The 27,863-nt window shown below is 43.5% G+C and overlaps 1 protein-coding gene across 4 annotated transcripts in view; it reads left to right on the forward strand.

Annotated features, from left to right (window-relative positions):
- Positions 1–27,863, forward strand: part of spopla (speckle type BTB/POZ protein like a) — a 169,721-nt gene that overhangs the window by 73,365 nt on the left and 68,493 nt on the right. For 3 of the 4 annotated variants that reach the window (XM_085986650.1, XM_085986648.1, XM_085986647.1), the window contains one exon: positions 15,676–15,801. The exons of the other annotated variant lie outside the window; for it this stretch is intronic. The gene's annotated coding sequence lies outside the window, so the exon portion shown is untranslated. The remainder of the gene's footprint in view (positions 1–15,675; positions 15,802–27,863) is intronic. 4 annotated transcript variants of the gene reach the window in all.

Below are 27,863 nucleotides of genomic sequence, written 5' to 3' on the forward strand. Positions count from 1 at the left end.
TGAAATTGTTGAACTTAATGCGGAGTACAGAAGGTTGTAAAGTGCCTAATCAAAAGATGTGGTGCTGTTCCTCGAGCTTCCGTTGAACTTCATTGGAACAGTATAGGAGGCTGAGGTCAGAGTGGGATGGAGAATTAAAATGACAGGCAACCGGAAACAGTTATAAAATTGATAAAATATTTAGCCGTTCTAAAAATCTGTAAATTGAATTGTAAATTTAAAGTGAGTGCTCTGTGTACTGCACCGTTAGTTGTGTATTCAGGTCGCTGCTCTTCTCTGAAATCAGTTACTCCAGTTTACATAGGATTACATGGGATAAAGGGCACAGAAACTGGCCATTCGGCCCAACCAGTCCATGCCAGTGTTTATGCTTCACTCGAGCCTCCTCCTGCCTTTCCTCATGTAAATCGATCAGCATAACCCTCTATTCCCTTCTCCCTCATGTTTATCTAGCCTCCCCATAAATGCAACTATACTATTCGCCTCAACTACTCCCTGTGGCAGCGAGTTCCACTTTCTCACCACTCTCTGGGTAAAGAAGTTTCTTCTGAATTTTCTATGTGATTTCTTGGTGACTATCTTATATTGATGGCCTCTAGTTATGCTCTTCCCCACAAGTGGAAACATTATCTATCTACTCTATCAAAACGTTTCAGAATTTTAAAGACCTCTATTCGGTCACCCCTCAGCCTTTTTTCAAGAGAAAAGAGATCCAGCCTGTTCATCCTTTCCCGACCTGTATACCCTCGCATTTCTTATCCTTATAAATCTTCTCTGCACCCTCTCCAGTGCCTCTATATCCTTTTTATAATATGGCCTACATTCCCCTTCTAATTTCCCTACGTTCTGTGGGGTAGCACCAGACCTCCTTGTTTCTGTCATAGGTGCACCATTGGGAAGTATTCTTGTAGAATCACTTGAGTTTTCATTCATCAGCTCTTCACCTTTGTAAAAGTACCAGCTTTCTAAAGCAAAAAAAAATACAAATTGGGATCGAACACTTTTGACTAAACCAGCAATTGCACAATAGCCAAAATACTTTTGTGATATTTGAGAGATTATTATGAACCCTAATGAGTTCAAATTCCACCATTTGTGGCCTAGCAGATGAAAACAAAATGACCTTGAAAGCTGTTAGATTATCATTAAAAACCCAACTGGTTCACTCCTGTACTTCAGGGAAGGTAACCTGTCACCCCTACCTGGTCTGATCTCTGCCCCCTATACTATTCTAATGAAACTCAACAGAAGCTCGAGGAACAGCACCCCCATCTTTTGATTTGGCACTTCTGGACTCTGCATTGAGTTCAACAATTTTAGATCATAACCACTGCTCTCATTTCTTCGGACAACAGCTGCTGGTAATGATTCTGCTGTTCATTTGATCTCTCCTGTCTTCCACCATATCACACACCTTCCATTTTGTTTTCTTCCCTTCCCCCTTTCCCTGCCTCTGTACTTGCTTAAAACCTGTTTCATCAGAACTGGAATATGATACAGATGTAAGGTAACAGGCATGAAACATTAACTTTGTTTCTCCCTCCACAAATGCTGCCTGGCCTGCTGAGTATTTCCAGTATTTTCTGTTTATATTTCAGATTGCCAGCATCGGCAGTATTTTGCCTTTTGTATTATGTTGTTACACGTCTGATACAGATTTTATGCAAGGTAAAGTTTCCTCTATTCCGTGCTTAAAAAGTAGTACTGTATATAGTACATCAGTGTAGGATTCCAATTTCCCACACAGGCTATCTTTGTGCCTTTTCTAAGTGAGATTAGCAATTTAGTATGGAATTTAGGGCCGTTTGAGTACTGCAGTTATCTACTGGGAACTAAGTTGAGATTGTCTAAGCATATTTCACTTTAGAATTGCAGCTGGCAGCAAGTGGAGACTGTCTTCCATCAGTCTAGTCTGGGTTCAAACTCAAGTGGAGCCACATTGTGCAGGCCTTTCCTTTTTAAAACAACACAAGAATGTGGGGGTGGTGGAGAAAACAACAAAAGCTTCATAAAATAATAGATCTGTGACTCAAGAAGGCTCCGTTAAGTGAAAAGCATTAAAATCTGATAAGTTACCAAAGCTAAAAGGGAGTTTTATGCAAAGGGGGGTGGGTGACCACCCTGTGAAAGTTACACGTTGCATGTGGTTTGGTGGCATTTATTCTTTTGTAATAGAAAATAGTGTTCTGCAAATAGGATTCGAAGTACTTTTCTAACGCTGAGTAAATAAAAGTGAAATATTTAGGTCCGAGATCACTCCTGCTACTTGGAGATTACCGTTGCTAATACTGGTTTTATATGCTAGAATATATTTGTTCAACTTGGAAAGAATGAATATTAGAGCCAAATTTGGCTAAAAGTTCTCTTGGGCTGGATTTTTAAAAAAAAAACAGAACTGCACGTCTGTTCCTCTTGTATTTTCAGTAGATACAAGCTTCAGCACCAGTAACCTGTAGGACTGACTTCTAAATAATTCTAATTTTGGAATAAAACCGGAGTCTAACTTTATGTGACGGCTTTACAAAGTGGTGAATATTTGTGGTGCTGGAGGGGCTGAGATTAATTTTTCTCAACCAGATATGTCCATGTGCAGTACAAAAATGTCTGTTGTATTTTATGGAGCTTTTAGATAAACCACTTAAATACTGGCTTTATATGTCAGCCATGGCTGAGTTGGTAGCAGTCTCGCCTCTAAGTCAGAAGGTTGTGGGTTCATGTCCCACTCCAGAGACCTGACCACAATAATCCAGGCTGACACTCTCGTGCAGTACCAAGGGAGTGCTGAACTGTTGGAGGTGCCGTCTTTCAGATGAATCGTTACACCAAGGGCCCCATCTGCCCCCTCAGATGGACGTAAAAGATCCAATGGTAATATTTCGAAGAGGAGCAGAGGAGTTATTTATTCCTTAATCAACATTGCTAAAAACACATTACCTGGTTGTTATCACATTGCTGTTTGTGGGAGCTTGCTGTGTGCAAATTGGCTGCCATGTTTCCTACATTACAACAGTGACTGCTCTTCAAATGTACTTCAAATTGGCTGAAAAGTGCTTTGGGATGTCCTGAGGTTGTGAAAGGTGCTATATAAATGCAAGTATTTATTTTCTTTCGAGTATATCTTTGTTCAGCTATTCTTGGAAAGAGAATCAATATTGGATCCAAATTTGGCAAAATGTTCCCTTTTTTTAAAAAACAAAACTTCTTGTCTGTTCTTCTTGTACTTTCAGTAGTACATTGAAGATTAAACCCTATATTCTTGATTTCTCCTGCAGCCACACAGGAACCCTTCAGAGCTAGTCTTTATATTACTGACACTAGCCAATATGGAAAATGCTGCAGAAGAATACAGTTAGACTTGCAGCAACAGGTTTGACAGATATTGAATCAAAGTACCGTTTGTACTAGTCCTTGTTTATTGCACCATATTTGTATTGCTGTTAGGAAAGGAAAAGATGACATCCTTGGCCACCTGCAGATGAACTTGCCCACAGTAGAGTCACCCAGCCAGACAACAAGTATAAACCTGTAGTTGACTTGCCCAGGCAGAATTAAAAGCAACTCGAGTAGCTGAACAAGAGATTTGTTTACTGTAGGGAGTTGATCTTGTATTTGCCAAGGTTACAACAGTTAAGTATCTACAGAAGCCAGACTAGAAGACCAGTTACTTTCCTGATGTCCCCCAAATACTCTACTGCTCTTCATTTGTATCGGTGTGCACTTGAATAATAAATTCCAAAGTAAGTGTGCTTTACTTATGGTTTATGCAGTTGCATTCACAGTAAGCCAAAAGCAATCTCGAGGGGTAGATTACTGTAGCCCTTTGTCTTAGACACCCTTTCTGTGATGCTTGCATAAAGGTTCTGACTGTTGTCATTTTAAAACCTGCTATGTAATCTTCAGTGAAAATAGACAGTATCACATGTTGAAGAATTTGATTTTATCCCCCAAGTGAAGCTGACTGTTTAAATTGGCAGTGGCAGTGTTGTGCCTCTACTTTGAGTTCTTGTGCTTTCTTTTTTTAATGTTACTGCCATGGTGTGGCGTGGCCAAAGGAGGAGTCATTTTCCACGGTGGGCAGAGTACGATGCGCCATGTCGGATTGTATCGTGAAATGAGATCACAAGGAATGGTACTAAGAATTTTTTACGGTGGAGGCGTGTTCTCCCCAAGCAACTATTGGCACGCATCAAATCTCCCATCAGGCAATTTCAGTATTTGTGTGCTTTGTCACTTTTATTTTGGGAAGATTTAGAAAGGAGAGAATAGTGTTGAACTAAATGAAATGTAAATTTTAGAACAGCTAATGGTGACACAATAAAAGCTGTAATGTGCTTGTTGTGATCCTTGGATTCCAAGATAACTATGGATGAAGCAGGCCATTTGTCCTGTCTTAACTAATCCATCTAGAGATCCCACAGTTCCCCTTTTCAGCATTCAATTGTTTCTTAAATAATTCCAGGGTTTTTGTCTTCATTGCTGTATTTGGAAGTCCATTCCATGCGTTGATCACTGTGAAGAATTTCCAGTGTTTGTCTTTTACTAGTTTAATTTGTGTCCCCTTACCCTATTGTCGCAGTTTAATTTAAAACACACTTCAATTTGCCTGTTCCATTCCCTTCACTATCTTGCGTGCCTCTGTAAGGTTCGTTTTCAGACATTTTTTTTCTCTTGTGACTTGGCAATCAGAACTGGACAGTGCTCAAGGTGTGGTCTGATGTCATTTGGCATGTCATGTTTGCTATCCTCTGTAAAAGTTTTCTTGTTTTCTCAACAGCAAAATATTGCATGGAACAGAGTGCTGTGTGTGGCTGATTTTAAACTGTTAATCATTTTGACAGCTGTGGGTTATTTTGAGTGTACAGGCAATGATTTGGTAGGAAGTGAACTACCAAGTAACGTTGAGCCTAACAAGTGATACTGTTAAACCACTAGTACGATAGCAAAATACTGCAGATGTTGGAAATCCGAAATAACAACAGAAAATGCTGGAAAAACTCAGCAAGTCAGGCAACATCCGTGGAGAGAAATTTGAGTTGACGTTTCGGGTTTGACCCTTCTTCAAAACTGGAGAGAAAAGGAACTAGATCGAAGGCAGGGCTGCGATCGGACAAAAGAATAAAAGAACCAAAAGAAGTAAAAGAGATTAGAAGCTAGACGAGATGGTAATAGGCTGTGATTAGGTGTAAAGTGTACTGGCAGGGCAAAAGATAGCTGCCAGGTGTGAGAGAGAAACAAAAGGAAAGGGGGGGGGGGGGGGGAAAGGAAAGGAGTGGAAAAATATAAGTGAAAATGAAATAGGGGCCGAGGTTATGATCTGAAATTGTTGAACTCGATATTGAGACCGGAAGGCTGCAGACTGCCTAATCGGAAGATGAGGTGCTGTTCCTCGAGTTTACGTTGAGCTTCCGTGGAACAGTACAAGAGGCCAAGGACGGTGAGGTCCGAGTGGGAATGGAGCGGTGAATTGAAATGACAGGCGACCGGAAGCTCGGGGTCACCCTTACGGACTGAACGGAGGTGTTCCGCAAAGCGGTCATCCAATCTGCGTTTGGTCTCCCCAATGCAGAGGAGACCGCATCGTGAGCAGCGAATACAGTATACTAGATTGCGAGAAGTACAAGTAAATCGCTGTTTCACCTGGAAGGGGTGTTTGGGGCCCTGGACGGTGGGGAGGGGGGAGGTATAGGGGCAGGTGTTACATCTCCTCCGCTTGCACGGGAAGGTGCCAGGCGAAGGTGAAGGGCTGTTTGGGGTGATAGAGGAGTGGACTAGGGTGTCTCGGAGAGAGCGGTCCCTGCGGAATGCTGAAAGGGGAGGGGAGGGGAAGATACGTTTGGTGGTGGGATCACTTTGGAGGTAGCGGAAATGCCGGAGGATGATCCGTTGAATGTGGAGGCTGGTGGGGTGAAAGGTGAGGACAAGGGGAACCCTATCGTGGTTCCGGGAGGGAGGGGCAGGGGTGAGGGCAGAGGTGCGGGAGATAGAACTGACACGGTCGAGGGCAGTGTCAACCACGGTAGAGGGGAATCCTCGGTTGCGGAAAAAGGAAGACATGTCTGAAGCACTGGTGTGGAAGGTGGCATCGTCGGAGCAGATACGGCGGAGGCGGAGAAACTGGGAGAATGGAATAGAGTCCTTACAGGAAGCGGGGTGGGAGGAAGTGTAGTCCAGGTAGCTGTGGGAGTCAGTGGGCTTGTAGTAAATATTGGTCGATAACCTATCCCCAGAGATGGAGACGGAGATCGACCAATATTTACTACAAGCCCACTGACTCCCGCAGCTACCTGGACTACACTTCCTCCCACCCCGCTTCCTGTAAGGACTCTATTCCATTCTCCCAGTTTCTCCGCCTCCGCCGTATCTGCTCCGACGATGCCACCTTCCACACCAGTGCTTCAGACATGTCTTCCTTTTTCCGCAACCGAGGATTCCCCTCTACCGTGGTTGACACTGCCCTCGACCGTGTCAGTTCTATCTCCCGCACCTCTGCCCTCACCCCTGCCCCTCCCTCCCGGAACCACGATAGGGTTCCCCTTGTCCTCACCTTTCACCCCACCAGCCTCCACATTCAACGGATCATCCTCCGGCATTTCCGCTACCTCCAAAGTGATCCCACCACCAAACGTATCTTCCCCTCCCCTCCCCTTTCAGCATTCCGCAGGGACCGCTCTCTCCGAGACACCCTAGTCCACTCCTCTATCACCCCAAACAGCCCTTCACCTTCGCCTGGCACCTTCCCGTGCAAGCGGAGGAGATGTAACACCTGCCCCTATACCTCCCCCCTCCCCACCGTCCAGGGCCCCAAACACCCCTTCCAGGTGAAACAGCGATTTACTTGTACTTCTCGCAATCTAGTATACTGTATTCGCTGCTCACGATGCGGTCTCCTCTGCATTGGGGAGACCAAACGCAGATTGGGTGACCGCTTTGCGGAACACCTCCGTTCAGTCCGTAAGGGTGACCCCGAGCTTCCGGTCGCCTGTCATTTCAATTCACCGCTCCATTCCCACTCGGACCTCACCGTCCTTGGCCTCTTGTACTGTTCCACGGAAGCTCAACGTAAACTCGAGGAACAGCACCTCATCTTCCGATTAGGCAGTCTGCAGCCTTCCGGTCTCAATATCGAGTTCAACAATTTCAGATCATAACCTCGGCCCCCATTTCATTTTCTCTTATATTTTTCCACTCCTTTCCTTTTCCCCCCCCCCCCCCTTTCCTTTTGTTTCTCTCTCACACCTGGCAGCTATCTTTTGCCCTGCCAGTACACTTTACACCTAATCACAGCCTATTACCATCTCGTCTAGCTTCTAATCTCTTTTACTTCTTTTGGTTCTTTTATTCTTTTGTCCGATCGCAGCCCTGCCTTCGATCTAGTTCCTTTTCTCTCCAGTTTTGAAGAAGGGTCAAACCCGAAACGTCAACTCAAATTTCTCTCCACGGATGTTGCCTGACTTGCTGAGTTTTTCCAGCATTTTCTACTGTTAAACCACTGTTGGCTATCTTTATACCACACATATATTGAGATGAAAGGGAAAACCAATGTTTGTTTTTGAAAACGGATTCAGCTTGTGAAAAGTTCTCCTTGTGTGAGTAATGTGTTTTAATATATACTTTATAAAATAATCCTGGCAATTACCAGCTCTGAGAATAATAGACCAGTGCTTTTCCCCCCGAAAGCCGCATATGGTGGCGAGACTGGAGAACAAGACCAAGAGGGATTGATACTGAAGTGAGGGGCAGGGGATCAGAGGGAGATGCAGGGAGGGCAGTGAACAAGAAACAAGGGGAGAGAGGTGTGATAACTAAGCAAAGGGCAGGAGAGAAAGGGAAAAGGATGTGAAGAAGGAGGATTATAATAAAATAGGGAAAGGGAGAGGATAGGGAAATACTGAGACAAAAGGGGAGGAGTGACACTGGGGTTGAGCTCTGATTTGAAGGAGAGGAGGGAGAGACTAACACAAATGCAATGCTGAAATGGAGAAGGATGTTAAACAGAGATGCACATATACAGGAAACTCTTTGGTATCCGGCACCGATGGGACCGGCGTGTTGCCGGTTGATCAAAAATTCCGGATGACGGAGAGGGTTATCTACCGAGGCTATTTTTAACAAAGAGAATTTTTTTTTAAATCAAGAAATGTGCAGTATACAGTAATTGGGTACTCACCTACAGAATGTTGTGTTAAATGGATGGTGGAAGATGCTTGATTAAGTACAGTACTGCCAGTTGAAGGTAATGCAATGCAATGACTACCAGCAGCGTGGGAGACTCACAGTAGCCCTGTAAAATGGCGGATCAGAAGAGACTACCGGCAGCGCGGGAGAGTCAGACTCCTGTTACGGGGGATTGAGGTGTTCCGACTTCCGACGGTGCCAAGAAGCCGAGTAGTGGCAGTTTGGAGAACTGCCCCCACTGACTAACTCGGCCACCGCGGGAGACTTGGACTCTGCAACATTGCCTGTTATTGAGGTGTTTTCGGAGTGAGAATTTTGCCAGTTAATAGAGAATTCTGGATATTTAGGTGCCGTTTAAATGAGAGTTTCCTGTACAGAGGCTTTGATATTGGAGAAGGGATGAGAGAGAAGAGTCTCACACAGGAAGGTTGGTATTAAAGCAAGGGGCTTTTGAGGAAGGAGGTAAAAGGTACTGAAGGATATGTACCATGGGAAGACTAACCATTGGCTGGTGGAGAGATGAACCAAAAATCAGTATGGACACTGGCATATTAAAGGCGCTAGCTACCTGGCATATCAGTTGATTCTTGTAAGCAGCATATCTTTCGATTTATAATCTTTTTGTTTTGTTAATTGTATAATGTATCCTCAGTTGGTTGGCTTTGATCTGGTGATGACACCTGTTCCAGAATCTTCAGGTAACTTGGCAGAGTTATGTTCTAAAGATTAAGCAGCCGAAATTGCTTGAATTCACTTGTTTATTTGTTGATTGAACAATGACCTGCGTTCTCCAGGACATGGTATTCACTGTAACATGCGGTGAAATAAAACCCAATAGCACATCAAATCAAATTGCCTGGAATTTGTTGTTGCAATACCGTATGTTATCCTGTGCACAGCAGTTGTTACTGTCTGATTATGATCACAGTGGGGATTTTTCTGTTCTGTGACCCCTTGTTAAATGGGATTGGAAAGGATGGTCTAGTGGTATTGCAGGCCAATGAGCAGTGCAATGAATTAGTGATGGGGATTAGGAAGGTTGCCCTAGCAGAGAGATGTGCCAAGATATCAAAAGCAGTACCCACATGGCAACACTAATGGAGGATCAGGCATAATCCTATAATAAGTGGTATGAATAGCTGCTGGTGAGAGAGAGAGAGAGAGAGCGTGACTGGAAGAATACTGACCTGTGGGATGGTGGTTGAGAGACCCCTTCAGCATGTTGTGCTCTGGAACATAGGAACAGGAGTAGGCCATTCAGCAGCTTGAGCCTTATCCATCATTTAATTGGATCATGGCTGATTTGTACCTCAACTCCACATGCCCGCCTTTGTTCCATATCCCTTATTACCCTTACCTAACAAAAATCTATAGATCTCCGTCTTGACAATTGGGGGAAGCAAGGTCCAGATTTTCATACCTTTGTGAACAAGTGCTTCCTGGTTCTCCCCCCCCCCCCCCCCCCCGCCCCCCCCTCCGAAATTGCTAGCTCTAATCATAAGATTATGCCCACTTATTCTGGGTTCCTGCAATCAAAGGAAATTGTTTCTCTGTATCTACCCTATCAAATGCCTTTACCATTTTAAACATCTTGATTAGATCTCCCCATACCTTCTAAACTCAAGAGAACACAAACCAAGTTTATGCAACCTGTCGTCGTTATTTAAACCTGAGAGTTCTGGTGAATCTGCACTGTATTCCCTCCAAGGCCAACATATCTTTCCTGAGGTGCAGTGCTTAAAACTGAACACAGCAACCCTGATTTACTCTACAACTAAAGCATCAGTTCCTCACTTCTGTATTCCAATCCTCTGAGATGGAGGCCAACATTCTACTAGCTTTTTTGATTACTTTTTTTTTAACCTGTGTAGTGATTTGTATAGGAGAGAAAGGCACGTGGCACTGGTAGCAATCCTGAGATTACTGCCTTTTTGAGGTCCTATTTTTTTAATTTACCTCCTAACTCCCTATATTCAGCTTTTAGGACCTCATCCCATTTTTTACCTATGTCGTTGGTACCTATATGCCCCACGACAACTGGCTGTTCACCATCCCCTTCCAAAATGTTCTGCAGCCGTTCTGAGACATCCTTGACCCTTGCACCAGGGAGGCAACATACCATCCTGGAGTCACGTTTGCGGCCGCAGAAACGCCTATCTATTCCCCTTACAATAGAATCCCCTATTACTATAGCTCTACCACTCTTTTTCCTCCCGTCCTGTGCAGCAGAACCAACCACGGTGCCAGAAAGTTGGTTGCTGCTGCTTTCCTCTGATAAGCCATCGTCCCCAACAATATCCAAAGTGGTATATCTGTTTGAGAGGGGGATGGTCACAGGGGACCCCTGCACTACCTGCCTGCGCCTACTACTCTTCCTGGCGGCCACCCATTCTCTTCCTGCCTGTGCAGCCTTTATCTGCGGTGTAACCAACTCCCTAAACGTGTTATCCACGACGTCCTTAGCATCGCGAATGCTCCAGTATGTATCCACTCGCAGCTCCAGCACCACAATGCGGTCTGTCAGTAGCTGCAGCTGGATACACTTCCCGCACACATGGTCGTCGGGGACACAGGAAGTGTCCCTGATTTCCCACATAGCGCAGGAGGAGCATACCACGGGGCCGAGCTGTCCTGCCATGACTTACCCTTTAATTAATTCAAATTAAATTAAATCAAATCAATCCCACCAATTACACTACAATTAAATGATAAACCAGGGCCCTTCAGTATATCAGCAGTCCCCGCTACACCACAGACACCCTATGAACTATAAACCACAAAATTGGAAAAAATTTGAAAAAAAGGAGAGCGAGAAATACTCACCAACCAAGCACTTACCTGCTTTCTAGTGACGTAGAAGGATATTTCATGAATACGTGGCTAGAGGAATGGTGCAAGGGGGAGGGATTCAAATTCCTGGGACATTGGAACCGGTTCTGGGGGAGGTGGGACCAGTACAAACCGGACGATTTGCACCTGGGCAGGACTTGGACCGATGTCCTAGGGGGAGTGTTTGCTAGTGCTCTGGGGGAGGGTTTAAACTAAAATGGCAGGGGGTTGGGAACCTGAGCAGGGAAACAAGGATAGAAGCAAAAGACAGAAGGAGAAAAACAAAGGTGGCAGTCAGAGAAATCAAGGGTTTAAATCAAACATGGCCACAGTAAATAATAATAATTCTAAAAGGTGTAAGTGTGTTAAAAAAACAAGCCTGAAGGCCTTGTGTCTTAATGCGAGGAGCATTCGTAATAAGGTGGATGAATTAGCTGCACAAATAGAGGTAAACGGATATGATATGATTGGGATTACGGAAACATGGCTCCAGGGTGGCCAAGGCTGGGAACTCAACATCCAGGGGTATTCAATATTCAGGAAAGATAGGCAAAAAGAAAAAGGAGGTGGGGTAGCATTGCTGGTTAAAGAGGGGATTAACACAATTGCAAGGAAGGATATTAGCTCTGATGATGTGGAATCTGTATGGGTAGAACTGAGAAATACCAAGGGGCAGAAAACGTTAGTGGGAGTGGTATACAGACCTCCAAACAGTAATGCGGAGGTTGGGGATGGAATTAAACGGGAAATTAGAGACGCGTGCAATAAGGGCACAGCAGTTATCATGAGTGACTTTAATCTACATATAGATTGAGATGGAGAGTGAAGTTGTTGACTCAGAGACTAGGGTCCTGAATTTAAATAAAGGAAACTACGATGGTATGAGGCGCGAGTTGGGTAGGATTGATTGGGGAATGTTACGCAAAGGGTTGACGGTGGATAGGCAATGGGAAACATTCAAAGATCGCATGGATGAACTACAGAATTTGTTCATCCCTGTTTGGCATAAAAATAAAATAAAAAAGGTGACTCAACCGTGGCTAACCAGGGAAATTAGGGATAGCATAAGATCCAAGAAGAAGACGTATAAATTGGCCAGAAAAAGCAGAAAACCTGAGGATTGGGAGCAGTTTAGGATTCAGCAAAGGAGGACAAAGGGATTAATTAAGAGTGGGAAATAGAGTATGAGAGTAAGCTTTCAGGGAACATAAAAACTGACTGTAAAAGCTTCTATAGATATGTGAAGAGAAAAAGATTGGTGAAGTCAAGCGTAGGTCCCTTGCCGTCAGAATCAGGGGAATTTATAATGGGGAACAAAGAAATGGCAGACCAATTAAATACATACTTTGGTTCTGTCTTCACAAAGGAGGACACAAATAACCTCCCAGAGATGTCGGGGAACATAGGGTCTAATGAGAGGGAGGAACTGAAAGAAATCAGTATTTGTAGGGAAATGGTATTAGGGAAATTGACGGGATTGAAGGCCGATAAATCCCAAGGGCCTGATAATCTACATCCTAGGGTACTTAAGGAAGTGGCACTAGAAATAGTAGATGCATTGCTGGTCATCTTCCAAAATTTTATAAACTCTGGAACAATTCCCATTGATTGGAGGGTAGCTAATGTAACCCCACTATTCAAAAAAGGTGGTAGAGAGAAAACGGGGAATTATAGACCGGTAAGCCTGACATCGGTAGTGGGGAAAATGCTAGAGTCCATTATAAAAGATGTAATAGCAGAGCACTTGGAAAACAGTGACAGGATCGGACAAAGTCAACATGGATTCACAAAAGGTAAATCGTGCTTGACTAATCTACTGGAATTTTTTGAGGATGTAACTGGTAGAATAGATAAGGGAGAACCAGTGGATGTGGTGTATTTGGACTTTCAGAAGGCTTTCGATAAGGTCCCGCATAAGAGATTAGCGTGCAAAGTTAAAGCACATGGGATTGGGCGTAAGGTACTGACTTGGATAGAGAACTGGTTGGCACACAGGAAGCAAAGAGTTAGAATAAACGGGTCTTTTTCTGAGTGGTAGGCAGTGACTAGTGGGGTACTGCAGGGATCGGTCCTAGGACCCCAGCTATTCACAATATATATTAATGATCTAGACGAGGGAACTAGATGTAATATCTCCAAGTTTGCAGACGACACAAAGCTGGGTGGGCGTGTGTGTTGAGGAGGATGCCGAGAAACTCCAGTATGATTTGGACAGGTTGGGTCATTGGGCAGAAGCATGGCAGATGCAGTATAATGTGGATAAATGCGAGGTTATCCACTTTGGTGGCAAAAACAGGAAGGCAGATTATCTGAACTGCAACAGATTGGGAGAAGGGGACGTGCAACGAGACCTGGGTGTCCTTGTGCACCAGTCGCTGAAGGTAAGCATGCAGGTGCAGCAGGCGGTTAAGAAGGCAAATGGTATGTTGGCCTTCAAAGCGAGAGGATTTGAGTACAGGAGCAAGGATGTCTTGCTGCAGTTGTACAGGGCCTTGGTGAGACCACACCTTGAGTATTGTGTGCAGTTTTGTCCCCTTATCTGAGGAAGGATGTTCTTGCCATGGAGGGAGTGCAGCGAAGATTCACCAGACTGATCCCTGGGATGGCAGGAATGACGTACGAGGAGAGATTGTGTCGATTGGGCTTACACTCGCTGGAGTTTAGAAGAATGAGAGGGGATCTCATTGAAACTTATAAAATTCTAACAGGACTAGACAGACTGGATGCAGGAAGGATGTTCCCGATGGCCGGGGAGTCCAGAACCAGGGGTCACAGTCTAAGGTTAAGGGGTAAGCCATTTAGGACAGAGATGAGAAGGAATTTCTTCACCGAGAGTGGTGAACCTGTGGAATTCTGTACCACAGAAGGCAGTGGAGGCCAATTCATTAAATATATTCAAGAAGGAGTTGGATATATTTATTAAGGCTAAAGGGATCAAAGGATATGGGGAGAAGGCAGAGACAGGGTACTGAATTTGGATGATCAGCCATGATCTCATTGAATGGCGGAGCAGGCTCGAGGGGCCGAATGGCCGACTCCTGCTCCTATCTTCTATGTAAGTGAAGGCCTGGTACTTCCTCATTGAGGGTTGTATTCTTGCACTTTCAAAAAGTGCCAGGGCTGACATTTGGGTACACTTCCTCTGGCCCTATTGGCTATAGTGATCTCAGGAGACAAGAATTTGAAAATCTAACTTGCTAATAATAGTGATCTTATTCCAAAGATTCACTATAGGCCGTTTCAAAAGACAAAAGGATACCTGAATATGCAGATAAAAATATGCATTAATACATCCTGCAGTATTCTAATACAGGCTCTGAATCATTCTACTAAATTGCCATCTCTAGTACTAAGCATCTGTCTTGTTATTAAGTAGGAACTTAGATGAGAGTGCTAGTAGTTTGTGGCTACTATGTCAGAAATGTTGTGCATACTGTGTCATGTTTAATGTAAAGTTAAATAGCTATTGGAAAATATCCATTTGAGCCAAATGTTTCAGATTTAAATGAAATCAGTTGGTCACGGTAAATATATTTCAACAAAATAAACTTCAGGTTTTAGTATTTTTAAAAAAAATAGATCGTATTACAGTACTCTGTTTTCTCTTTGTCTCAATGGCACACAGATCTGTATCTGTGCCGTTCCCGATAAGGATGACTTTAGAAGTTTTTTTTCCTTCCCTACTCACAGTAGCATGTTTGATAATACAATAGAGTGAGGGACCATGTGCACTGGTATTCCAACATACACCCACATTTTTGTAATATTTTACAATTTTCTATGTGAAGGTTATAAACTAAACAAATGTTTTAATCAAATGTACCTATCTTGGATGCAGCTGTAGTGGTTTTGAAATGTTGACCGTTGTTTGAAAGTGCTATTCCATATTTCATTTGCTAGAACATAGTGGGTATTGAATGAGTTGCATTTACATTTCAAGATGGGCTTTATTAAGAAAGACTTGCGCATATATAGCTCCTTTCACGGCCTCAGGAAAGCGCTCCACAGCCAATTAAGTAATTTTGAAGTGCAGTCACTGTGGGAAACGTGGCAGCCAATTTGCGCTCAGCAAGCTTCCACAAACAGCGATGTGATAATGACCAGATAATCTGTTTTAATGATGTTGGTTGAGGGTTAAATGTTGGCCAGGACACCGGGGAGAAATCCCCTGCTCCTCTTCAAATCGTGCCATGGGATCTTTTACATCCACCTGAGAGGGCAGTCTCAGTTTAACATCTCATCCGAGAGATGGCACCTCCGACAGCGCCGCACTCCTTCACTGCTGCACTGGAGCGTCGACCTAGATTTTGTGCTGCAGTCTCTGGAGTGGGAGTGCACAATACTCCAGGTAATGCTAGTGAGTTGAATCACAGTCAGCGCGAGAGGCTGGCCGTTATCTCCAGATAATGGTGTGGGATTATTTTGGGTTATCTTTTTATCATTTCTGGTTGATGTGTAGAAATGTACTTTTTGTCTGTTAAATTGTGCAGTCATGAAGTATACTGTTCCAACCATCATCTTGTGTGCTGAATGTACCATACTGTATAGAATGCTATATTGGTAAAATAGGTTGTACTCCGAACATAGCTCGCTGTGCCATGAACAATTTTTTTTGGTAAATTATGTATGCGTTAACAAGCCAAACTAAAAATAAAATTTAATCTTTTGTAGGTGTGAAATTTCTGGCAATGACACCATCCTAACCAAAATACTTTATACTCCTGAGTGAAGATAACATTCCCCAGATAATTGGGATTTACAGACTACAAAGGGCAACCATTGAGGGGTTGCCAGTAGGTGAGTATGCGGTACTTGAAAATTTTGCTTTAAGATATGTGTTCTGATAGTGGCACGTCTTCTCCTTTAATGGAGGTCATTTTTTAAAAGGAGATTCTTCCTTGCTGCTGTTCTCCCTTCCCTCCTTTCTGTTTTTCCCGAAGGTATTGACTCCTTGCTGGTGTTTGTTTCACAAGGGCTGATATCCCTATACTACCTCATCTGAGTCATTGTCATTTGTGTCTGAACTTTGTTGAGTGTTGGCAGGCTGTTTGACTGACTGGGAGAGCAGCTCAGCCCAAACATTTCCACGCCCAGTGTCTACGCATATGCACCTCCAGCAGGTGTTAAGTTAGTGCTGATAAATGCATCCATTATGTGAATGCATTTTAAATATTCCATTTCTTATCGATTTGTATCTCATAAATATGGCAAGTAAATAACATTTGTAATTTTTATGTTGATGTGCACAGAACTGCTGAGCGTTAAGGATTTTCACTTCAGGGAATAAACAGTGTACAGTAGCTGTAATCTAATGGGGAGCATTCTTTGTGTTGTACAATCTGAACACCTTTGTACCAGGATGTGGAACGCCTTCATTTCACCATCTGCCAAAAGTCCTGGAATGGATGTTATTTTTTAATTTTCTGTATGCAGATATGTTATTTAGCTTCAAGTCTGGCAGTATTGATAAATGGTTAAAATGAAAAGCAGGTGGGGCCTGTGCTCAGGCCAATGAAGGCTTGAGTACTCTGCTGATGAAATGTACACTTGTTTTTAGGAAAAGTTTGGTTTGTGAATCTATCTATTTTCTTCAGTAATGGGCAGAGCGTGATTTGTCTTAAATCTAGCTCATTGTTCACATTTATATAATAAATTCTGCTGTGCCTTTTGCGCTGGGGCACCTAGCATATTGCCTGCTCAATTTTATCTGTCTTGAAAAGCACGTTTTAATTATGTAGGAGAGTTGGGCCAATAGTTGCCCCGGAACTATTACCCGGAACTATTAAATGTTAACTACTTAGACACTAAAGAGTTGGAATCCCCCTTTCAGTATCGCATTTGGGCATGGCGGGGGGAAAGGGATGGAGTGTAATAGCTGTGTACTTCCTGTTAAAGTACATTACAGCTGATCTTATTCCATTACTGTGTCATCTGACATTCTTTTATACAATATTATTTATGTATTTTAATGAAACCCCAAATTAGTTTCTTATTGTTGAATCCTATGTAAGCTTCAATGGAGAACACAATACTTCTACCCGGGTACTCTGTAGATCACCTCTGCTCTAATGTATTGATTAAAATGAGACGTGAAATTATTACCATTGTCAACTTTAGAGCACTACTGTTTGAATATCCAGATCCTGAATATCTAGATCCGTCAGACAACTTGTGTAACTGCACATTTCGAGCATCCTATTGGACCTTGATTTCAGGTTTCAACCTCATATTCTCTCCATTACAAAGACTGCCTACTTCCATCTCTAATATCATCCACCTCTGCCCCTGCCTCAGCCCATCGACTGCTGTAATGTACTTTAACAGGAAGTACCTTAGCTCCCGGTCCAATTTAAAATTCTCATCCTCTTGGTTAAATTCCTTTATGGCCTCTACCCTCCCGCTATCTCTCTGACTTCCTTCAGTCCTGCAACCCATCCCGCACACACTGCTCCTCCGACTCTGGACTTTTATGCATTTCTTCCTTGCCCCACGAGTGGCGGCTGTGCCTTCAGATACCCGGCCCCATTTCTGGAATTTGTTGCCTAAGTCTCTCCATCTCTCTTTGGATGAATGAGGAGGTTTGATTTTTCTATTGTTGTTGGTTTTGCTGAAATAAAGCAAAGCTCAAAAATCTAATTAGAGCTGTTCTACATCCTTACCCTGAATGCCTCAGTTAGGGCTACAATAGGTTGAAGCCGAGGGTCAAACACTGAGTCCATGAAACAATTGCCAATTTCGCAGGATAGTTGTGTGGGGTATGGAAATGGTGTTGGTGTATTACAACAACAACTTCCATTTATATAGCACCTTTAACATAGCAAAATGTCCCAAGTCGTTTCACCGGAGCATTATCAAACAAAATTTGACACCGAGCCACATAAGGAGATGGTAGAATAGATGACTAAAAGCTTGGTCAAAAATGTAAGTTTTAAGGAGTGTCTTAGCGAGGCAGAGGGGTTTAGGGAGGGAATTCCAGAGCTTCGGGTCAAGGCAGCTGAAGGCACGGCCGCCAATGGTAGAGCGATTAAAATAGGGGATGCGCAAAAGGCCAGAATTTGAGGAGCGCAGTGAGCTTGGAGGGTTGTAGGGCTGGAGGAGGTTACAGAGGTGGGGAGGGGCACATGTCGTGTGTCTGCACATCAAGATTTCCTCCATGTGCCTTTTTAAATGTTTCTACCAAATTTGCACACATTTCCATAATTTGATATTTGTTGTATTCTCTCCCTAATCATTTGTTGTATTTATGAATTCAGGTCCAAGATAGATGCATGTGTGCTGATTCTCAAGTAAGAGGCCCAGTTATTCTGCTGTATTGTAGGCCACACGTTCAGGGCTTTGGTTATGTCCACAATTGTCCATTCAGTGAATTCCAAGGGAAGGAGAATTTAATTGGGGGCGAGTTGTTTAAAACTGTATTTTATGGTCTCAAGATAAAATTATATGCTTGAGAGAAACGATCCTGGCTCAGAAAAACAAGATGTAGAATCACTTTGGGTGGAGCTAAGAAACAATAAGGGGCAGAAAACACTGGTGGGAGTAGTTTATAGATCCCCTAACCGTAGTTGTAGTGTCGAACACAGTATAAATCAGGAAATCAGAGGTGCATGTAACAAGGGTAATACGGTAACCATGGGGGACTTGACTGGGCAAACCAAATTTGCAATAATAGACGAGTTAATGGAATGCATTCAAGATCGCTTTCTAGATCAGTATGTCGAGGGAGCAGGCTATTTTAGATCTAGTATTGTGCAATGATACAGGGTTAATTAATAACCTTGTAGTAAAGGAGCCTCTGGGGAGCAGTAATCATAATGTGATAGAATTTTATGTTGCGTTTGAGTGATTTGGTTAAGTCCGAAACTAGGGTCTTAAAAAATCTGAACAAACCAAGCTGCATAGGCATAAGGACGAGTTGGCTAAGGTAGGTTGGGAAACTACATTAAAAGATATGACGCTAGATAAGCAATGGCAAACATTTAAAGAAATAATTCATATTTCGCAACAAATACACATTCCCTTAAGGAATAACAACCCCATGGGAAAATTGGTCCAACCGTGGCTAATTAGCAGTAAAGATAGTATTAGATTAAAGGAAGAGACTTATAATGTTGCCAAAAAGAGTAGTAAGCCTGAGGATTGGGAGGATTTTAGAATTCAGCAAAGGATGACTAAGAAATTGATAGAGAAAATAGAAGAGTAAACTAGCAAGAGACATAAAAACAGATTGTAAAAGCTCCTGTAGGTATGTAGAAAGGAAGAGATTAGTGAAACCAAATGTGGGTCCCTTACAGGCAGAGACAGGAGAAATTATAATGGGGAATAAGGAAATGACCAAGACATTAAACAAATACTTTGGGGGAGAAATTGCGTATCACCCCGTTTGGGAGTGGTAACATAATTTTGCACCAGGTGCGGAAGTTCCGGCCCGCTCTCTAAATTCGGGTTACCGCTCCCTGGAAGGAAGTGGAGCGCTTCCTGGGGCGGGAGTGGGGCGCATGGCTCAGCAGCGCTATGCACTAGGCCATGTAGCGCTGCCGCATACGAGGGGCTCTTCCCTCAATTAAAGGGAAGGGCCCAAGCTGCCTACTCTGCCAAAGAAGAAGCCACCTACCTGGAGCAGCGGGGAGTGGGGGTGCCGTGCAGTCAGCCCAGCACTCAAGCAGAGTGCCGGGCTGAGCGATCGCGGCACCGAACCCGGCAACAAACCGCAATCGGAGCGGCAACAAAAATGGCACTTTTTTTCCACAGCAGCCGGCCACCTCCCCTTTAATTTTCAGCCTGGTAGTGGCCGGCCGCACGGTACGCGACCCCTGAAGCTGTCGCGGTCATCGCCCGGCGCAGCTTCAGAGGGCGATACCCAATTTAGGGTCCGGGGCAATGCGCCCGGAGATGATGTCACATTCTCTGGGCATAGGAAAGCGGGGCGTAGTGCTGCCGCTAAACTCTCTGCGAATATGGTGGGAGTTGCTAGCGGCGCCGCGCTCGGTCGCAAAGTCGTTTGCACTCTGTTAAAGCCCCCCGGGAGCGCTAATAGGAGGCGCAAATGACCCGAATTTCTCCCCTTTGTATCTGTCTTCACGGATGAAGACACAAAAAAAATTCCAGAAATAGTGGGGAAGCAAGCGTCTTGTGAGAATGAAGAAATTAGTATTAGTAAAGAAATAGTACTGGAAAAATTAATGGGACTAAAAGCCAACCAATCTCCTGGATCTGATGGCCTATATCCTAGGGTTTTAAAAGAGGTGGATACAAAGATAGTGGATGCATTGGTTTTGATCTTCCAGAATTCCCTAGATTCTGGAATGGTCCCCACGGATTGGAAAGTAGCAAACGTAGCCCCGCTATCCAAGAAAGGAGGGAGAGAAGAAACAGGGAACCATAGACCAGTTAGCCTGACATCAGTAGTTGGAAAAATGCTAGAATCTATTATTAGGGACTTGGTAACAGGGCACTTAGAAAATCATGTGATTGGGCAGAGTCAACACAGATTTATTAATAGGTAATCCTGTTTGACAAATCTGTTAGTTTTTTGAGGTTGTAACTAGATAAGGGGGAACCAGTGGATGTAGTGTATTTGGATTTTCAGAAAGCATTCGATAAGGTGCCACAAGAGGTTATTGCACAAAATTAGTGCTCATGGTATTAGGGGTAATTTATTGGCATGGATTGGTTAATGGACAGAAAACAAAGAGTAGGAATAAACGGGTCATTTTCGGGTTGGCAGGCTGTAACTACTGGGGTACCACAAGAGTCAGTGCTTGGGCCTCCCAGCTATTTACAATCTATGTCGATGACTTGGATGAGGGGACAGAGTGTAATGTATCCAAGTCTGCTGACGATACAAAGCTAAGTGGGAAAGTAAGCTGTGAGGAGGACACAAAGGGATATAGACAGGTTAAGTGAGTGGGCAAGAACAGGGCAGATGAAATATAATATGGATAAATGTGAAGTTATCCACTTTGGCAGGAAAAATCGAAAAGCAGAATATTTTTTAAATGGTGAGAGATTGAGAAATGTTGGTAGTTGGAGGAACCTGGGTGTCCTTGTACACGAATCACTGAAAGTTCACATGCAGGTACAGCAAACAATTAGGAAAGCAGATGGTATGTTAGCCTTTATTATATAAGGTTTGGAGTTTAAGAGTAAAGGGCCTAGAAATTGGGTTGAGGCGCCAAGTTCGCCTGGGCGCTGATTTTTGCGCTGTGTTGGGAGTAATACCGATCGCCAGAAATTCAGTTTCAGAAACCCTCGAGGGACACGGGGCGAGGCTCGAGGCGCTCCGCGTCCCTCTTGGGGCGCTGAAACTGAATATCGCAGCGCAACGTGCCGCAGTGCCACACGCTGCAGCACGGCACGCTGCGGTACTGCAGGCCTTCCTCCCAGGGGGAGGGGCCTGCAACAGCGCGATCCCCGATCTCGAGTGCCGGCAAAAGAGCCCAGCACTGAGGAGAAGTGCCGGGCTCTCGGGAAACAGCCGGCAATGCCACGGGGGGGGGGGGGGGTCAGGAGGCCGGGGACGGAGGTGCTGGCAGGCGGCCGCCCCGCACCTCCACCTTAACTTGCGCCGCTGCCGGCACAGCAAGGCCCCGTGAACCGGGCGCGGGTAGCGACCAAATATCGCTAATGGGGCGCTGCGCACACCGATGACCTCATCGGTGGCGGCGCAGTGCAACAGGCTAACGCCACCATTAGCGCCCCTGCTGAATATCGCGGGAGGCGTAGCCAGTGGCGCTTCAGCCACTGACTGCCTCTTTAGGCGCTAACAGATGGCGCTACTCACCCAATTTCTCCCCCAAGATGTCTTACGGCAATTATATAGGGACTTGGCGAGACCACACCTGGAGTTCTGTATATAGTTTTGTTCTCCTTACCTAAGGAAGGATATACTTGCCTTCAAGGCAGTGCAATGAAGGTTCACCAGACTGATTCCTGGGATGGGGGGATTGTCCTGTGAGGAGAGATTGAGGAGACTAGGCCTATATTCCCTAGAATTTAGAAGAATGAGAGGTGACCTCATTGAAACATAACATTTTTACAGAGCTTGACCGGGTAGATGCTGGGAGGATGTTTCCCCTGGCTGGGAAGTCAAGAACCAGGGGTCACAGTCTCGGAGACTAAGGAGTCGGCCAGATGAGGAGAAATTTCTTCACTCGGAAGGTGGTGAATCTTTGGAATTCTCTACCCCAGAGGGTTGTGAAGGCTCAGAGCCCGAGTCCTCCCACCCTCCCAAGCTTGGAAGTAAAGTTCCCATTACGGTGATTCCTGTTGGAAGGTGTGTACAAGTGTGTGCCACAGGGGAACCAGCGACTGCTGAAATGTACCCCAGCAAGGCTCGGTATTTTCAGGTGAGCAGGGAACAGAATTGTGGTGGGAAGGGGCACAATTGGTTTTCACACCATTCAGAAGGTTCTGGAGTCACTGAGCCGCTTCCTGCTGAAGGGAATGAAGGTCAACGGTTGGAAAATTGTTTCAGTTTGTTGTGAAAGATGAATAAGCGATGGAAAAAATTCTCGCTGATATTCACCCTGATATTGGTCAGTTAAAATGATCCAAATGTTAAAGATTCTGCAGGTGATTTGATTAAAATGATGTAAGTAATGACATGCAGAATGTTGACTGGCCATTCGTTTCAATTTCTAAAAAATACATGGAGAATAATTGTACATTTTGACCTCTTATTGTTGGACTGGCAGATATTTTTAGTCCTGTGCTTTTTCTTGAATAAATCCCAGTTGAAACTATTCCTTTCTGGGGCGGATTGGGAACTTAAAACGACCCTGGAAAATATTTTGAAAGAGCCCATGTCACCCATAGGATGCTTCTAACCTATTCCTACTTACTCAGTTATTGTTGTGGTCATTTGTAGACAAATTACAAAGAATGCACGATTTTATAATAGTTTTGTGAAATGTATTTCTGAATACTACTTACTGTACAATTGCATGCACTGCTTACAGTATTTACAAAGCAACTGAAAACATTAATTAAACAAAATACAGTAGCACCATACACATACACTAAACAAAATCAGTATGTCTGACATTATCTGAAAATAATAACAATACAATTGTCAGGCCAATGCAGAAATAGCTCCTTGCGTAACGATGAACTGTTCAATGATACATTATCAATGATTGCATCAGGGTCTATACAATGTAGAATATCTTTTTCCTCGGCCATTAAAAGAAATGCTTCCAAATGGTCAGCACTCTGGGTACTCCTCCGCCTGTTCTTGATAAATTTGAGTGTTGAAAAACTTCTTTCGCATTCCAGCTGAGTTGTTGAAAGTGTCAGGAGATATTTGTCCGCCAGGCCTATGTATATGCCTCACTGAACAAGTTGTAGTGCTCCAGAGTAAGGTTAACACATACTGCACAGTTCTAATATTATCAACACTCTCCTCTTGGTTCAAGATGTATTCCTCAGTTTCCCAGTTATTTGCCAAACTTGCAAGCTCTGAGGGAGGAACTGAATGAAATCAGTATTTGTAGGGAAATGGTGTTAGGGAAATTGACTGGATTGAAGGCTGCTAAATCCCCAGCCGGGCCTGATAATCTACATCCTAGGGTACTTAAGGATGTGGCCCTAGAAATAGTAGATGCATTGCTGGTCGTCTTCCAACATTCGATGGAATCTGGAACAGTAACCATGGATTGGAGGGTAGCTAATGTAACCCCACTATTTAAAAAAGGTGGTAGAGAGAAAACGGGGAAATATAGTATGCCTGACATCGGTAGTGTGGAAAATGCTAGAGTCCATTATAAAAGATGTAATAGCAGAGCACTTGGAAAACAGTGACCGGATTGGACAAAGTCAACATGGATTTACAAAAGGTAAATCGTGCTTGACTAATCTACTGGAGTTTTTTGAGGATGTAACTGGTAGAATAGATAAGGGAGAACCAGTGGATGTGGTGTATTTGGACTTTCAGAAGGCTTTCGATAAGGTCCCGCATAAGAGGTTAGCATGTAAAGTTAAAGCACATGGGTTTGTGGTAAGGTACTGACTTGGATAGAGAACTGGTTGGGATAAACGGGTCTTTTTCTGAGTGGTAGGCAGTGACTAGTGGGGTACTGCAGGGATTGGTGCTAGGACCCCAGCTATTCACAATATATATTAATGATCTAGACGAGGGAACTAGATGTAATATCTCCAAGTTTGCAGACGACACAAAGCTGGGTGGGCGTGTGTGCTGTGAGGAGGATGCAGAGAAACTCCAGTATGATTTGGACAGGTTGGGTGATTGGGCAGATGCAGTATAATGTGGATAAATGCGAGGTTATCCACTTTGGTGGCAAAAACAGGAAGGCAGATTATTATCTGAATGACATTAGATTGGGAGAAGGGGAAGTGCAACGAGACCTGGGTGTCCTTGTGCACCAGTCGCTGAAGGTAAGCATGTAGGTGCAGCAGGCGGTTAAGAAGGCAAATGGTATGTTGGCCTTCAAAGCGAGAGGATTTGAGTACAGGAGCAAGGATGTCTTGCTGCAGTTGTACAGGGCCTTGGTGAGACCACACCTTGAGTATTGTGTGCAGTTTTGTCCCCTTATCTGAGGAAGGATGTTCTTGCCATGGAGGGAGTGCAGTGAAGATTCACCAGACTGATACCTGGGATGGCAGGAATGACGTATGAGGAGAGATTGGGTCGATTGGGCTTATATTCGCTGGAGTTTAGAAGAATGAGAGGGGATCTCATCGAAACTTATAAAATTCTAACAGGATTAGACAGACTAGATGCAGGAAGGATGTTCCCAATGGCGGGTGAGTCCAGAACCAGGTGTCACAGTCTAAGGATAAGGGGTAAGCCTTTTAGGACAGAGATGAGGAGGAATTTCTTCACCCAGAGAGTGGTGAACCTGTAGAATTCTGTACCACAAAAGGCAGTTGAGGCCAATTCCTTAAATATATTCAAGAAGGAGTTGGATATATTTCTTAAGGCTAAAGGGATCAAGGGATATGGGGAGAAAGCAGGGACAGGGTACTGACTTTGGATGATGAACCATGATCTCATTAAATGGAGGAGCAGGCTCAAAGGGCCGAATGGCCTACTCCTGCTCCTATCTTCTACGTTTCTTTGATTACTTGCTCATCAAACTTCACAAGTGCTTCTCCGCTGAAGTACATCATGAGGCAACAATGTCTTTATCTCTCCAAACTGTACAGGGGACAAATAGGCCAGGTCCCTGTATAATGCCCCATTTTTCTCGAATCTTGCTTTTAAACTTTCAATAGTTGTGTCTAATATCTTGTTATGCAGACATTGTTATGCAGACCTACTTCAAATTCTTTAAAAACATCAGCAATCTGTTCTTCAGATGCAACTTCTCCAGGCATCCTTCTTTTCTCTGGAAAGAACTCCTGGATGACAATACTTTTTTGTGGGCTTCGCTCCTCAAGTTCATCTGTTGCCCAATTGATAAAATCAGTAACTCTAGTTTTCACCCCTTCAATGACCTGCTGTATTTTTCCAACTGATCCAGAGTACCCATCACCAATCAATGTGATTTTAGCAGACCTATCCCAACGGTTTGCAGATATTTAGATAAAGGTGTTAATTTAAAGATCCGTAGATAAATGAATGCCGTCATGATTATTTCATATTTTAAAAGTGCATCTTTGTGAGATCTAGCTTTTGCTCGCAATTCAGATGAGTTTTTTTCCTGATTCTTCAATCATGTCTAGGGAGAGAATCACATCGACGTGCATGGAACTTTGCGGGCTTTCCAATGAACCAAATATTTTAGTCAGTGCTGCGTCCTTCGCCCACCAATGTGTTTTGCCAATGGTTTGTTCTCTGTGTTTACTATGTTTTTCGCTGATCTGATCCCATACATCCATTCTTTTATAAGATTCTCTTTAAAAAGTACAGAAATCCCATTTAACAAAAAGTGATGTCGCAGCAATGGGTGATGGAGTTGCATCATGAATCACAAGATTTAATATATGGCTATAACACCAGACACAAATTTGACCTGGTGATTCATTGTTTAGCCAAGTTGAAAAACCGCTGTATATTCCAAGGTCCAGACAGCCCAGTCTGCTCCTGTTCCTTTCCATTTTTTATAAGCCCTTTTTCCTGTCACTTAATTTGAAAGCGTATCAAAACTTGGTTGTGTAATGTCACTTAGTTGCGCTGCAGTATAGACACACTAGGCCAAGTTCACACCAGCTGTAGTTTAACTCCAGTAATTGTAACAAAAATGTCCTTTTGTCGATTAAAAAGAAAATGAAAGTCAGACTTGCATTTATATAGTGCCTTTCATAATCTCAGGATGTCTCAAAGTGCTTTACAGCCATTGAAGTAGTTTTGAAGTGTCGTCACTGTTTTATGTAGGAATGAGATTATTGATTTAAATTCCTTATTACTATTAACTGCAAGTGAGGGATTAATAGCTTAGGTTCAAACAGAAAATGGCCAGCCTATTTGACTCACTTCAACTCTAAACCCAGATAAGCTGCCCCAGATAGGGTGGCGATTGAGTATTAATGGGGGATCACTCGACACCAGAAACGTTAACTTGTCTGCCAGAGATGCTGCCTGACCTGCTGAGTGTTTCCAACATTGTTTGGTTTTGTATCAGACTTCCAGCATCTGCAGCTTTTTGCTTTTTGTTACTGGAGGGAATGTTCATGCATCAGTTTGCCTGTGACTGGTTCCTGTTGAAGTACAAGGTGGTTTAAATGTGCTTATGTCGATTGAATGCAGAGGCATTGAGTTGTACATTTTTAATCGTCTTTGATGGCTGGCTGGATGACATGAATTGCTACCCATCAAAGGTAATTCAAAGTGCTCAGTAGAGATCAATGAAGCAAACCATCCCATTCAATTCCAAAAATTCTAGGTGATGGACTTCTTGAGGATAATGGTTTTGATCTTTTGCTGTGTTTGGAGTGCAGATGTGGACAGAGCCAGTGCTTCTAATTGTAAGCTGCTTGAACCCATCTGGTCAGTCTGCAGCTTCAGCCAGCAGAGGAATTTGACTTTGGTTGCATTGTACCACATAAAGGATCTAGTTAGTTGAAAGATAGCTCGAGGGAAGCATCTTTTTGTTTTCATATACATGCAATGAAAGATAGGAAGATTTGCAGATACATTGTTATTAGCGGAATACTGTTCATCTATTTGTTCCATGTTAAAATAAATTGCCTTATGATTTATAGCCTGAACCTTAGTCTGATTGATTGTATGCTCAATCCATCTATCAAAGCTGAGGGGCATCACATGAAGGCATGTCATACATTCCATTAAGTTGGTATATCGTGACGAGGGTGTTCTGTTCAATCCTTGGGTTTTCCTATCCTCCTCCTAGATGTTGGGAAGGTAAAGGCATACATCGGATCTGAGTGAACCCACGGTCCACTTACTGGAGTGGTCGATAATGCTAAACCTCAGTAGAATAAATGGTGTAAAAGTCAGAAATGTAATTATGGTCCATTGGACTACCTGGGAACTTTATTTTTAATGTTAGGATCAAGTGGTCCCATTTTCTACTAACAATAAATGCTAACAGCAGTAAGTAATTTTGCACGTGCGTTGAAGCATATCGTCCTCTGTTGTCACTGCGTCTCTGATTGATAAAGCAATATAAATGCACCCTATGTTGAAGATTCGTCTATATATGTGTTCCCATTGACAAATGATGGGCTGTAAAATTTCATGCAGCCTCTGGTAGGATGACTTTCATACTATTTTTTTTCATTGGGTGAAAGTACTGTCTGGAGACCCCATTTCTACAGACTCTGAAGTAAAGAAAAAACATAATCCATTTTAAAACATCTTGCATTTCAAAATATCTCACTTTGTCACATTTTGTTCACACTGCAGTCATTTGCTTTCAGATGTATCATGTATAATGGTT

This window comes from Somniosus microcephalus, chromosome 4 (genome assembly GCF_052327205.1).
Source record: "Somniosus microcephalus isolate GS21.2 chromosome 4, FLI_Smic_1.0, whole genome shotgun sequence".
In the NCBI taxonomy this organism is placed as follows: Eukaryota; Metazoa; Chordata; class Chondrichthyes; order Squaliformes; family Somniosidae; genus Somniosus; species Somniosus microcephalus.